The sequence below is a fragment of the Marmota monax genome, unplaced genomic scaffold (genome assembly GCF_021218885.2).
Source record: "Marmota monax isolate L192 unplaced genomic scaffold, Marmota_monax_Labrador192_F-V1.1 WCK01_AAM20220418_F8-fsc01089, whole genome shotgun sequence".
NCBI classification, from domain to species: Eukaryota; Metazoa; Chordata; class Mammalia; order Rodentia; family Sciuridae; genus Marmota; species Marmota monax.
In genome coordinates, this window is record NW_026692006.1 from 1 (window position 1) to 12,951 (window position 12,951).

The 12,951-nt window shown below is 33.9% G+C and overlaps 1 long non-coding RNA gene across 1 annotated transcript; it reads left to right on the plus strand.

The window, feature by feature from the left end:
- The first annotated feature begins 2,678 nt into the window (after positions 1-2,678).
- LOC124097144 (uncharacterized) lies at positions 2,679-10,357 on the plus strand. The gene is made up of 3 exons (XR_006853142.2): positions 2,679-2,901; positions 5,708-5,855; positions 9,690-10,357. It is a non-coding gene; the product is annotated as an uncharacterized LOC124097144 (long non-coding RNA).
- The last annotated feature ends 2,594 nt before the right edge of the window (positions 10,358-12,951 follow it).

Consider the following 12,951-nt stretch of genomic DNA (forward strand, 5'->3'; position numbering starts at 1 on the left):
TCCTAAGTGTGTGATGGAATGGCTTTTGAAGACTCTTTTCTGGAAAGATTTAAATAAAATTTAATATTAGTTTCAGGAATTTTATTAAAAAGTATATAAATGCCATCTTCTTATTTTTAGTTTTCTAACCTATAAATTTTTTTCTTGGAATATGAAAATGAAGCTGAAATATTCACTATGTGTACTGTTACATTTCTGTAACAGTACACATAGTGAATATTTTTGTCTATACTTTGACAATAAGTAGATATACATTTATGTGTTATATATATGTATATACATATATATTACATATGTAATATGTGTACATTCATACAAATACATATTTCTGACAGTGAACTACCTGAATATTCCCATTTGTACCAACTCTTAAAATGAATTCATAAATAATAAACTAGCACTTCTTCAGTTTAATGAGTATTCATAGGATCCCATGGCAAATTATGGCCTTCTGTTACATTCAATTCTAACATTTGCATTTAAATACAATATTTTGCATTTAATATATTCTCTTTGCTGTAACAAAAAAAATAAGGCCACATTGAAATCTTGGAAAATATAATTGTAAAAACTAAACAAAAAGTACATTTTTTCTCTGTAAAAACTATTAACAAGCTTTAGACAAAACTAATGCCAATTTTTTTTTCAAACAAAGAATGGAAATTTGTATTGGATAATTTCCTTTCTTGTTTTGAAAATGTGCCCTAAAAATGTTGTTTTATTATTAATTCAAAGAAAGTTGGACATTGTTAAATTGGGGAAAATATTTTTGATCTGTGCCTTAGTATCTGTACTTTAGCTCCATAAAGATTTATACCATATTTTAACATATTTTGCATTTTGATTAATGATATAATGGTTGCTAGAATTTAATGCATTTAGCTACAATTTGATAAGCTAAGGAAAATGAAATAATAGAATGATAACATTGCACTTGTAAAGTCAATCAAAAAAGCACGCAATTTTATACATTAATATTGTGGTTATTGATTTATAAACATTTTTTCAACAAGATATTTTAACAGCTAAATTTATAGCATAAAACCTCAGCCAAATTATTTCTACACCTCATCAATTAATTTAATAAATTGAAGATAATTCACAATAAAAGAGAAGTTAAAGGTTGTCTCTATATATAATTCCACAATATATCTCAGGGCAGTACCTATGAAATCTGATGATTTTCATTCCTCAAACATGGGCTTGTACAGTAAGATGTTGAGTCAAACCAAATCACAGAAGGAGGATTCAGCAATTACTTTTAGCAAAATTAACTGCCATATCAAAAAAGCAACTGATTCTTTTAAGAAAGAGTTTTAACCAAATGTTTGGGACAAAAATGCTAACTTCTTTCTGGATTTTCCCGCCAAGCCTAACAAAAGAAGTCCAGGCTATTGAATGCTTCGATACAGTGACCTGTTGATGAACATAGAAAGACAATCTACCTTCTGCCCCCAAGAGTATCCTGAACCTTTTACACCTTAGGGTCTCTGGCACCTTGGTAGAGTCCTTTCTGCAAGAAATTTCCATCATGACTTAATAAATGTGATGGAGTTAAACTAAAAAGCCTCTTCAAAGCAAAGGAAACAATCAATAAAGTGAAGAGGGAGTCTACAAAATGGGAGAAAGTCTTTGTCACCTGTACCTCAGATATAGCATTGATTTCCAGGATATATAAAAACTCAGAAAATTTAACACCAAAAAAAAAATTCAATAAATGGGCCAAGGAACTGAACAGGTACTTCACCCAATAAGAAATATGATTGGTCAACAAAATATGAAAGCATATTCAACATCTCTAGCAATTAGAGAAATGTAAATTATTTATCAAGAATGCAAGCAACAATCGATGTTGGTGAGGACGTAGGAAAAAATGTTCATTCATGCATTGCTGGCGGGACTGAAAATTGGTGCAACCACTCTGGAAAGTAGTATGATGATTCCTCAGAAAAGTTTGAATGAAACCACAATTTGACTCAGTTATCCCACTCATCAGTTTATACCCAAACAACTTTAAATCATCATTATTATGGTGATGCAGTCACATCAATGTTTATAGCAGCTCAAATCACAAGAGATAAACTAAGGAAACAACCTAGATGTCCTTCAACATGCAAATGGAATGGAATATTACTCAGCCACAAAAAAGTAATAATACAATGATGACATTTGCAAGTAAATGGGTGGAACTGAAGAATATCATCCTAAGTAAGATAAGCCAGTCCCAAAAAATCAAAGTCTTTTTTCTGATATGTCAATGCTAATTTCACAATAAGAGGAGTTGTGTTAAGGAAGACTAAAAGTACGTTGGATTAGACAAAAGGAAATGAAGGGAAGGGAAGGGGAATGGGAATAGGAAAGGTAGTAGTATGAAATAGACATCACTATCCTATGTGCAAACATGAGTTCACAACCAATGTGATTCTACATCATATACAACCAGAAGAATGGGAAATTATACTCTGTATATGTAAAATTTATCAAAATATATTCTACTATCATGTATAATTAATTATAATAAATTAAAACATGAAAAAAAGGCTTGAAACGGTAGCTACCGTGTCATAGTTAAAAGACATCAATTGTTATTGGACAAAGAGTGAAGGTTTTAGCTATGGACTGTGCGTCAATCCCCCCCACTCCCAGCCCCCCATGGAGAAAGGCATTTGATTATCCTGTTTTCACTTTCAAAGGTCAACAGCCTTCAGTAGGATGAGCACTCAAAAACTGTACTTCTCTGGACAAGCAAAGAAAGTGACACCTTTTTTATTATGCCAGTTTGAAAGGAATGAATAACTTTAAAAGAAAGAAATGCTCTTTAATTTTAAAACAGGCTTTGAAAAGTGCAATGGAATGTTTCAGGTTTTATCAAAAACTTCAGCTACCCCGGGAACCTGAAAGGTAAGGAACAATTTTTAGAGAGCAAAGGAAGATATGTGAGGTGAATTTATCTAGCTGTAAATTATATCTGGGATTAATGAAATGGATTAAACAATAGCGGGACATATTTTACTTAATCTTTTTTTTTTGGGGGGGGTGTTGTTTGTCTTTCATTCATGCATGTATGATACTAAGTAAATTTTCAAAATTTTACTTGGCTCTTTGTAACATATTTTCTGTGGTTAAATAAATAGTAGACTTTCTAGAACCAATCTACATTACATCAATTTTCTGTGTTCTTGATTCCTACTGAAGGATCACTGAATGAAATTTTGGAAAATGTGGCATTTGTCAGTTGGGGAAGACCTATTTAGTGGTTTATAGTACTTCTACTGTGATCCCTAGTTGCAAGAGGTCAACTTAAAAAAACATTATTGAAATTCCCAGCACCTCAGTTCTAACCAATGCCTCCCTGTCACCTGTGGATGTCCAATTATTTAATAGTCATATGCATATTGCTTATCATAAACCAAGCAGGTTCAAAACACTTCATGTGTTATTAATCAATAAAAAAATCCTTGGAGGAACATATTAATGCAGAATCCGTTACAAATATTAACAAACTGAGGCTCAAAGACATACCCAGACACATTAGTGTAGATCATAAATAAGAAAGCCAGTGTTCAAATTGTTTCAAAGTGATAATAATACAACAGAAAAATCTCAGGTAAACATAGTTTTTAATATCAAATACTATTTGTATAGTCCAGCAGAAATTGGAAAAATCTTAACATTCTTCATTTACAGGCCTAATATATTTTATAACATATGATTATATTTTAATATCATGTTTCATGATAAGAAGAAGATCCCATGAAAGCTACTAAAATATAAATAAATAATTGGAAATAAGGTCATCTAATAAATACGTAGAATTTAAACATGCTGTGCCCTATTGCTATAAACATTATTCTTTTGATTTATTTATAGGTATTCATTCTAAAACACAAAGAAATTTAGGTTTATAAAAGGGTTGCAAAATGTATTTAAGCAGAGTCAAATTTAGCCATCTTCCAGGTATTTTTGATGTGTAAAGATTGTGATATGGGCTCTTTTGTCAGGGGAGTTATATCTTCTTTGGGACGATATGGAACCCTGAATGACTAAAAGACAAGGAAACAGTGTACAGATAATTTTTGAGGTCTACCTTCAGACCATCCTCCGGGCTTCTATGTGTACTACATATGTAGTTCTACCCTAATCACTGTTCTGAGAACAGAGGTATGGATTCCTCACTGCTAGGAAGATTTACAGGGTCTGGGGATGTAGTTCTCTGCTAAAGCACTTGCTCTGTGTTCACAAAGCCCCGGGTTGGATTCTGCATACCACATAACAACTGCAACAACAACCACAACAACAGCAAAAACAACAACAACAGCAATAACAAGAAATCTAGCCTGGGAATAAAAAAGACATTTCTAGCTGGTCTTTATCTGCTTTAGAGATTGCAACTAGCATAAAATGACTTCACAAATATGTAAGAGATACAACGTGTATGGAGACAGGCCATCTCAGAGAAGAGATCAACATGGACAAGCATTCAAGGTTTCTAGAATACATCATCCATTTAATATAAAAATGACAGGAGAATTCAAATAAAACAGCATCCTTGGGCTGGGGATGTGGCTCAGATGGTAACACGCTTGCCTGGCATGTGTGGGGCAATGGGTTTGATCCTCAGCACTACATTAAAAAAAATAAAATAAAGGTGTTGTGTCCACCAAAAACTGAAAAATAAAATATTAAAAAATTTTCTCTCTCTCTCTCTCTCTCTCTTTCTCTATCTCTCTGTCTCTCTTTTCTCTCTCTTTCTCTCTTAAAAAAAAGAGCATCCTCTTTCTTTTTGTTAAGACCTAAATACAGGAATATGAAAGCCTTGGTTACAATGACCAGTGTGTTGGGAGGTAAGACAGGAGAGCCAAGTCAGTGACGCTAGAGCTCCCGGGAATATAGACAATGCTCAAGAGCTATTTGTTGGCTAAATAAATTCATGAAGGACTTCAATGGCAAATGGAGAGATTCAAAATCATTATCTGAAGTTAATTATAGAAAGATATACAATTTATTTCAGATACTTTCTAATAAAGTATCATATTTTTATTTTTCATGATGCCAAAAAAAACCTTTCAGGATAAATAAATATTTTCATAGGTTACAAATTAGAAAATTCAGATGTACAGCAGGGACGTGGGATGTCTGAGGCTGCAGTTCAATTTCTGGCACGGAAAGCAAGCAAGAGAAAGAGAGAGAGGGAGGGAGAGAAGGAGAAAGACAAAGGAAAGAAACGGGAAAAGAAAGGAAGAAAGGAAGATAAAGAGAAAAAGAAAAAGAGAGAAAGAAAGGAAAGAAAGAGGGAAGGATGCGGGTAGATAAAGAGAATTATGGTTTGGATCTAAGATGTTCATCCCCGCAATGTTCCTGTGTTAGTGCAGGAATATTTGGAGGTGAAATCATTAGATTATATGGGCTGTAACCTAATTGGTCCATCGTGGTTTGAATGGACTCACTGGATGGTAACTGCAGGCGGATGGTAACTGTGACTGCAGGAGGTGGGTCCTTGGGACATGCCCTGGGAGGCTGCATCTTCCCAGTGGTCCTTTTCCCTATCTCCCTCTGCTTCCTGACTTCGTGTGCACAGATTCTCCACCACCTCCTTCCACTCTGATGTTCCCCTCACCTTGGGATCAGAGCAGTGGAGCCCATTGACCATGGACCGAACATCTGAACCATGAGCCAAAATAACCTGTTTTCTCTAAATCGTTCCCAGGTATCTTGATCACAGCAACAAAAATCCAACTGACACAAAAAGAAAATAAAGGGACATACCTGATGTCATGCATGCCATTCCCACCATTGGTGCTGTACACTCACATCAAGAGGAGCCCTGGATGTGCCAAGACATCATGCAAAGCAAGGTTAATACTTCAAGAGCCCATGTATTAAATGATTTTTGGTAAATTTTGTGTTCTAATTGAGATTCCTCATCTTCACTTAAAATACGTATTTTTTCCTCTGAATTTTTTTTTCTGCTGTTTTCTAGAGGAGAAATAGCTTGCTCTTTCAACAAAGGCTTCACTAAGTTTTTAAATATTTGAAACAAATACTATCTGATTTTTTAAATTACACTAGAGTCCAAGTCCCTATATATAACTATGTCAATGTTCTTGAAAGTGAAAAACTTATTTTTTTCTTAAAAAGAAATCAAATAGTTGGTTTTAATCCTGCACTAAACTGCAAAGCATAATTATCTTGATGAATGGTTTTTCTCAGAAGCCTGGTAATAACTCAGGGGTGAGAATGGCTAATGAGTAAACCACATTAACCTACATTGAACATTTCTCTTAAGAAATGAGATTGTGATTTCAATTGGGATTACAGTCATCAGGTCTGAACGTCCTTAAATCATTATCAACATAACCCCCATGCATAGCCTCTGTGGTAGCACAATAACAGCAATTGCAAGGCTATAATGTGACAGTGGTCTTTAAGGTCTCACCACCCTCTCCCTCAATTTCATCAGTGTTGCAAAATGAGAATTTTAGACTACCTGTATTTGACTCTTTCTCCTCAGTTTGCAATTATTCTTGTTTAAGCCACCCAGTCTGTTATTTTGTTACACTAGACCGAGCTGATGAAGACACTTCCTGTTACTCTACATGCAGCTATTGTTTAGCTCGAAAAACTTAGGCAGTAACTTTTTGTTGTATTTGGTGACAATTTGTGAATACGATTCAGTTTGAACACGTTTCTGGGAGCCAAGGTTAAGATGACTTAGAACCCAATGTACAAGATTTTTTATGTGTGTGTGTGTGTGTGTGTGTTATGTATATCAGTGCTAGTTGAGAGAGGTCTCTGTAGTATTTAGATGCTATTTGAATCTGAATAATCTGAATATCTAAGTAGGCCACTGGACCCTGCCAGCTGAAGCCAAAACTTTAGGCAGTAGCAGAGTAGAATAAAATAAAATTCATCTTATTTACCTAGTGAAGCTTTTAAATGTGAGCAGACCTGTTATGTCTGCTCATAAAGCTACAGCTGTGAATGACACAGAAATGACAAGGTTTGCCACAGCAAAGAGTAGAGGAGCACCTCCCCGGGTGAGAGGTCCTGATGACCTTTCCACAGGGGGTCATGCAGTGCTGAGCAAGAGGGCAAATCTTTCTCTCTTCTCCCATCTAAAATTCTGCTGTGAATAATGAGGGTGGACCTGACCTTCTGCACCATGACAATGATGAACACATAGTGAGCTTTGGGGGACTCTTTCAGTAGAATGTGGAATGGAATAAAAAGGCATTAGTCCCAGAAACATCAGGTTGTGCCCTTTTGCTTTAGCGTGTGGTTTATTTGGATTCATGGGCTTCAGTCAACCCAAGTTGCAGGGAAGAACAGAAAAAAGAATAAATTGTAGTGTCTATTGAAGGAAGTAGAAAGGAGGCAAGTAGAAATACTCTAATTTTTTTGCCCCAATTTTTTTAAGTATTCAAGAGGCTAAATCATCTGGATAATTAATTCAATAGCTTAATATGACTAATTTTTCTTCTTTACAACTTAGGTCATAAAGAATTAACATCTTAAAATTGAACAAAATTGAATGTTTCTAATCTAAGTTTTCTGTGAACAGTAATAAATAATATTTCTAGTTAATGAAATACCACAAAGACTCCCCTTATTTTTTCTGTAAATACAATGGGAATTAAATTTTGGACCATAGCTAAATAACTCAGTGTATTGAGAACAAGGAAATGTGAATAATTTTGTTTGGTAATTTATTTTTTCATAATAATGCATGAAAATTTGAAAATACCACAAGATGTTAGGAATATTGATTATTTAGAAACATAATGTATAAAAATCATGTTTCAAGAATGAAGTAATTTTCCAAATAAAATATATTTAATCAATTCTTAAGGCATGCACACAAATTTACATTTTAAAATCAAATATCTATATTTTCAGTGAAAGCGGTGAATACTGAATTATTCAGAAAGTAGCTTCAATTTTCCACTTCAGTTTCCACTTGTTGATAACATACAAATTGAATTTCTTCTGGACCATAATTGTCCACATGAAATATATATTTAGGCATGGGTATACACAATACATACCTAAAATAAGGGTGCAGGGTGAACATTGGGGTATTACATACAAAATAACTTCCTCTGATCATGTGAATATGCTGTATCAGAACAATAATCTCTGAATATACTACTTTAAAATATTAAAATGAAAAGAAATAAATTTTCAAAGAAAATAATGGTAAGTTTTGTTGTTGTTGTTGTTGTTGTTTTTATCTTACCCATTTAATTGATCCTGGTTCAGATCAAAATAACATATTTGACATTCTGTATTTCAAGTTGAGTAACATGTAGACATTACCATCTAAGGCAATATTTCAAACATGATATTTTTAAACTTCATATCCCACTTCAGTGAATAATATTCGTTCCTATTGTTTCATATATTTCATAATCTAATTGACTATGGGATCCATAAAAGCAAGAGCAGAATGCACCTATACATTGCTATCCCAGGCAAGAAAGAAGCCACAACCAGTATTGACTGATAGGGGAGTTCAGTCTAGAACTTCAAAATGAGATCAAGCAGACCCACCCTTCAGTGCCATTTCTCTCTCTCTCTCTCTCTCTCTCTCTCTCTCTCTCTCTCTCTCTCTTTGAGGGGGTCAAAACTGTGGATTGAATGCAGGAACTCTCAATCATTGAGCCACATTCCTAACCCTTTCTGTTTTATTTTTTAAAATTTTGAGTGTCACAAAATTGCTTAGGGCCTCACTAAGTGGCTGAGGCTGACTTTGAACTTGTGATCCTCCTGCCTCAGCTTCCTGAGTTGTTGGGATTAGAGAAGTGAGCCACCCCACCCAGCACCTATCCTCATTTTTTTAAATTGTGGTAATATATACATATAAATAAATTTTACTATTTTATCATTTTTAACTGTAAAGTTCAAGGACATTAATTTTCCTACCAGTATTCTATAACTATCACTATCTTTTTTTCACAAAATTTATCATACCGCTAACAAAAATTCTGTTTTCACCAGTCAAAAATTTCTCATGTCCTGTTTCCTAATTGTGGCAATTTCTCATCTATTTTCTATCTTTAAAAATATACTTATTCCAGATATTTTATATAAGTGCAAAAATGTCTTTAAATTTCAATTTCTCTTTTAAGGTCTTCAGGGAAAAGTCCAAGAAGGGCAATAGCTGGGTCAAATGGTGGTTCCATTCCCAGCTTTCCCAGGAATCTCCATACTGCTTTCCAGATTGGCCGCACCAGTTTGCAGTCCCACCAGCAATGTACAAGAGTACCCTTTTCCCCACATCCTTGCCAGCACTTGTTGTTGTTTTACTTCATAATGGCTGCCAATCTTACTGGAGTGAGATGGTATCTTAGGGTGGTTTTGATTTGCATTTCTCTGACTGCTAGAGATGGTGAGCATTTTTTCATGTACTTGTTGATCGATTGTATGTCCTCCTCTGAGAAGTGTCTGTTCAGGTCTTTGGCCCATTTGTTGATTGGGTTATTTGTTTTCTTATTGTTCAATTTTTTGAATTCTTTGTATACTCTGGATATTAGGGCTCTATCTGAAGTGTGAGGAGTAAAAATTTGTTCCCATGATGTAGGCTCCCTATTTACCTCTTTTAACAAATAAAGCTACTAAGGCCATTTGTGTAAAAGTTAAAAAATAAATAAATAAATAAATAAATTTCAATTTCTTTTTATTTCCATCAGCTATTCATACCCATGTTCTACAGTGGTTGACAAGAACTCCCCAGGTAGAGAGCCCATCCAAGGGAATACCTTGCTCTCTGCCATCACATGATGCTCCAGACTTGGAAGAATTTGACCAACTTTCTTCAAGAGAGAAGCTGTCTACACCCGTGGTCTTCTGAAAGACAGACTGATCATTCTCTATTAGACTAACATCCACTGAATTGGAAGCAGTTAAATGTATTGCTTCTTCCAAAGATTTTTAAGTTTGTCCAGGAAACATTTTAAAGTTTCTTCTAGATGTAGCTTTTACTTCAATTTAGAAATAAGTTGCATATAATAGAAATTTTGACACCATGATCAACTATAGAGACCTGTTGCTTCAAGAGATCTTATCTTTATAAAAAATATCACTCGAGACAAACTGTGGTTTCCTGTTTAAGCCTGCCCCTTCTTCCTGTATTTTTTCCTGAGTGATTTTTTATTATTGCAAGAAAATACACATAATGTAAAATATAACATCTCTACCATTTTAACTATTGTAAAAAGCTCAAATCAATGACATTAGATAGATACACAATTGTACAACCTTCACGATTTTCTATTCCAGAACATTTTTTTATTATCCCAAGAAGAACCCCCAAATCCATTAAATAAGCTATCCTCATCCCAAGGTAACCATTAATCTACTTTCTCTCTTTGGGTTTACCTACTTTAGATAGTTGAAATAAATGGAATTGTACAACTTTGGGCCTTTTATGACTATGTCTTTCACTTAGCATTGGTTTTCAAGGCTTACCCTATTTTAACATGTGTCAGAACTTCTTTTTATGATGGAACTAGATATTGTTACATGGATAGATCACATTTGGGGGAGCAGTGTGTATCAGCACAAGATTGATCTGATCAGTTTTCTGATAGCCACATTCCCATTAAGTCTCTGCCTTCTTGGGTGTAAGCATTGCTCCTGTTGGATGTGTTTGTCAAAAGGAACAAAAGTGATATATTTAAACTTCACATCCCACTTCAGTGAATAATATCCCTGAAGCTTCACACTTAAAACCCAATCAACTGGAACCTAAATGTAATGGTCCGTATCTCACACATTTTATGGAGTGACCAACGAGGCATAAGCTGTTATTGAACATTAGAATTCAAGTTATAGAATAAGATCTTCCATTTGAAGAAAAAAAAAAAGGTTTCAAATTTCTTGCTTAACAGCTTCCCAGCAATATGTATCCCTGGTAATGACCATTATTCACAGACCTGATTTGCACATAGTCCTCAAATTTCTCCCTGCCATTTTAAGTAGTGGTTTCTGTTCACACCATGAAAATTGAGAAAGCAGCTGTTGAATTCCTGTAGACAATTTAAAATACCTATTATTTTGGAAATGGAAAATATTTTGAAATATAAGCCTGAGAGATAAATATGTACTGTTAAACAGTGGAACTAATATTGCACTGTGGTATAACTGCTATAAAGCAGTAAATTTCCATGAAAATTATTTTAACCTATGTAAGTCTCAAGATCCTAGATTCCATCATTACATTATCTGAAGATAATGAGAATGAAGTCCTGCCTGATGACTCCTAAATCTTTAAATATTACCAATGTGTCTGCTGTTCGATACTAGTTTTCAAAGAATCTAACTCATCTGTGATGCAGGGCAAAGGAGGCCTCACGCTCGCCACTGCATACTCTGTACAGGTGCCTTTGAATTTCACTCAGTTACCTGCAGATTATGGAAGAGTTTTCTGAAGGATATAATATATTCCTCTCAGAAAAAGCCTACAAATGTCCAGATCCTGTAGCTATTATTTAAATTTAATATATATTATACTACTTCAATTTATATAATAACTCATATATATATGTGTGTATATATACATATCATATGTAATTATATAGAGATATCTTCACATAGTATAACTATATATGTGTGTGTATATATATATATATATATATATATATATATATATATATATATATACAAAAAAAAAGTACCAAATTCCTCAAAGAAAATTTTTACTAATATTGGCTCTGTAAGCTAAAATGTCAGTACTGAACACAAAAAATGCAAACTTGGTATAATTCTGGCATATGTGCTGTTCAATTTACTTGTTCATGTATATAAAATGAGAGTCTACTTCAGATGCACCAGATACTTAATTCTTTGTGCACCTGATGAATGAAAATGTGCTGTATCATTTCTAAAACTGTGGAAAGTTCTCTTAAGAATGTGTTCATTGGCTGGAAGTTTCTTTTCAGGGGATTTTCCATTTCAGAAGCAAACTTTATTGTAATTTAGATTTTGACTTCAGGCAAACAACATATAAAAGTATTTTATACAAAGGTATAAATTCTTACAGATAAATACTAGAAATGAAAGAAAGAAATGAAAGAGAGGTTTGCATGATATAAATCTGAGGTATGGTGGTAATTTTACAAAGAGTTATGTTTTTTTCTATAAATGATTATACAAAATTAAATAAAATTTATACTATGAATAAACATTTTTCAAATTCCCTATAGGAAATAATGTGGATATAATTGATCATAGACTGCCATTATAAGTACCACACTTATTCCAGTTTTAATCATGCAATGCCTACATCTATTTACTTTTCAATTTTGAAAAGTCCCATGAATTTATAACATTTAAAAGGTTAATTGATCTAAATAATATCTTTACTATTTCATTACACTGATAACAATCTTCATTTAAAGGCTTTAGAATGGAGGGAATAGACCAGTAGTGCCACGTCCTTAATTTCAGCATGCGTTGACATAAGCTGATGTGCTCCTTAAACACACTGCTGGCCTAAGTACCCCCCCGCCCCATCCAGGCTCTCTAACTCAGAAGGTCTGGGGCAAGGCCTGAGAAAGAGTGCATCTAAGAAACTGCAGGTGGTTCTGATGTTTCTGAAGCAGGTCCAAACATGAAGAGCAGTGGACCAAAACAAAATTAATATTCATCTTTAGTTAAAACAAGTAATTTCAAAATAAAAATTTTCCTAGAATTCTAAGTTAATTTTTACAGGCTCCCGGAATCCCTATTCCAAGCATAATTGGAGAAAGGAAATCTGGCTAGGTAGCATTTAAAAACACTGTAGGAATTTAGCTTTCTGTTTCTCTTATGTATAGAATTTCCTTTCATCACATAAATGAATTTGTTGTTTGTATACGGAATTATTTGATGTTTATAAAGAGAAATAGATCTTGTGAAACTCAGACTACACAAAACATTTAGATTTTGCCCTGACAATCTTCTGAAATTCCT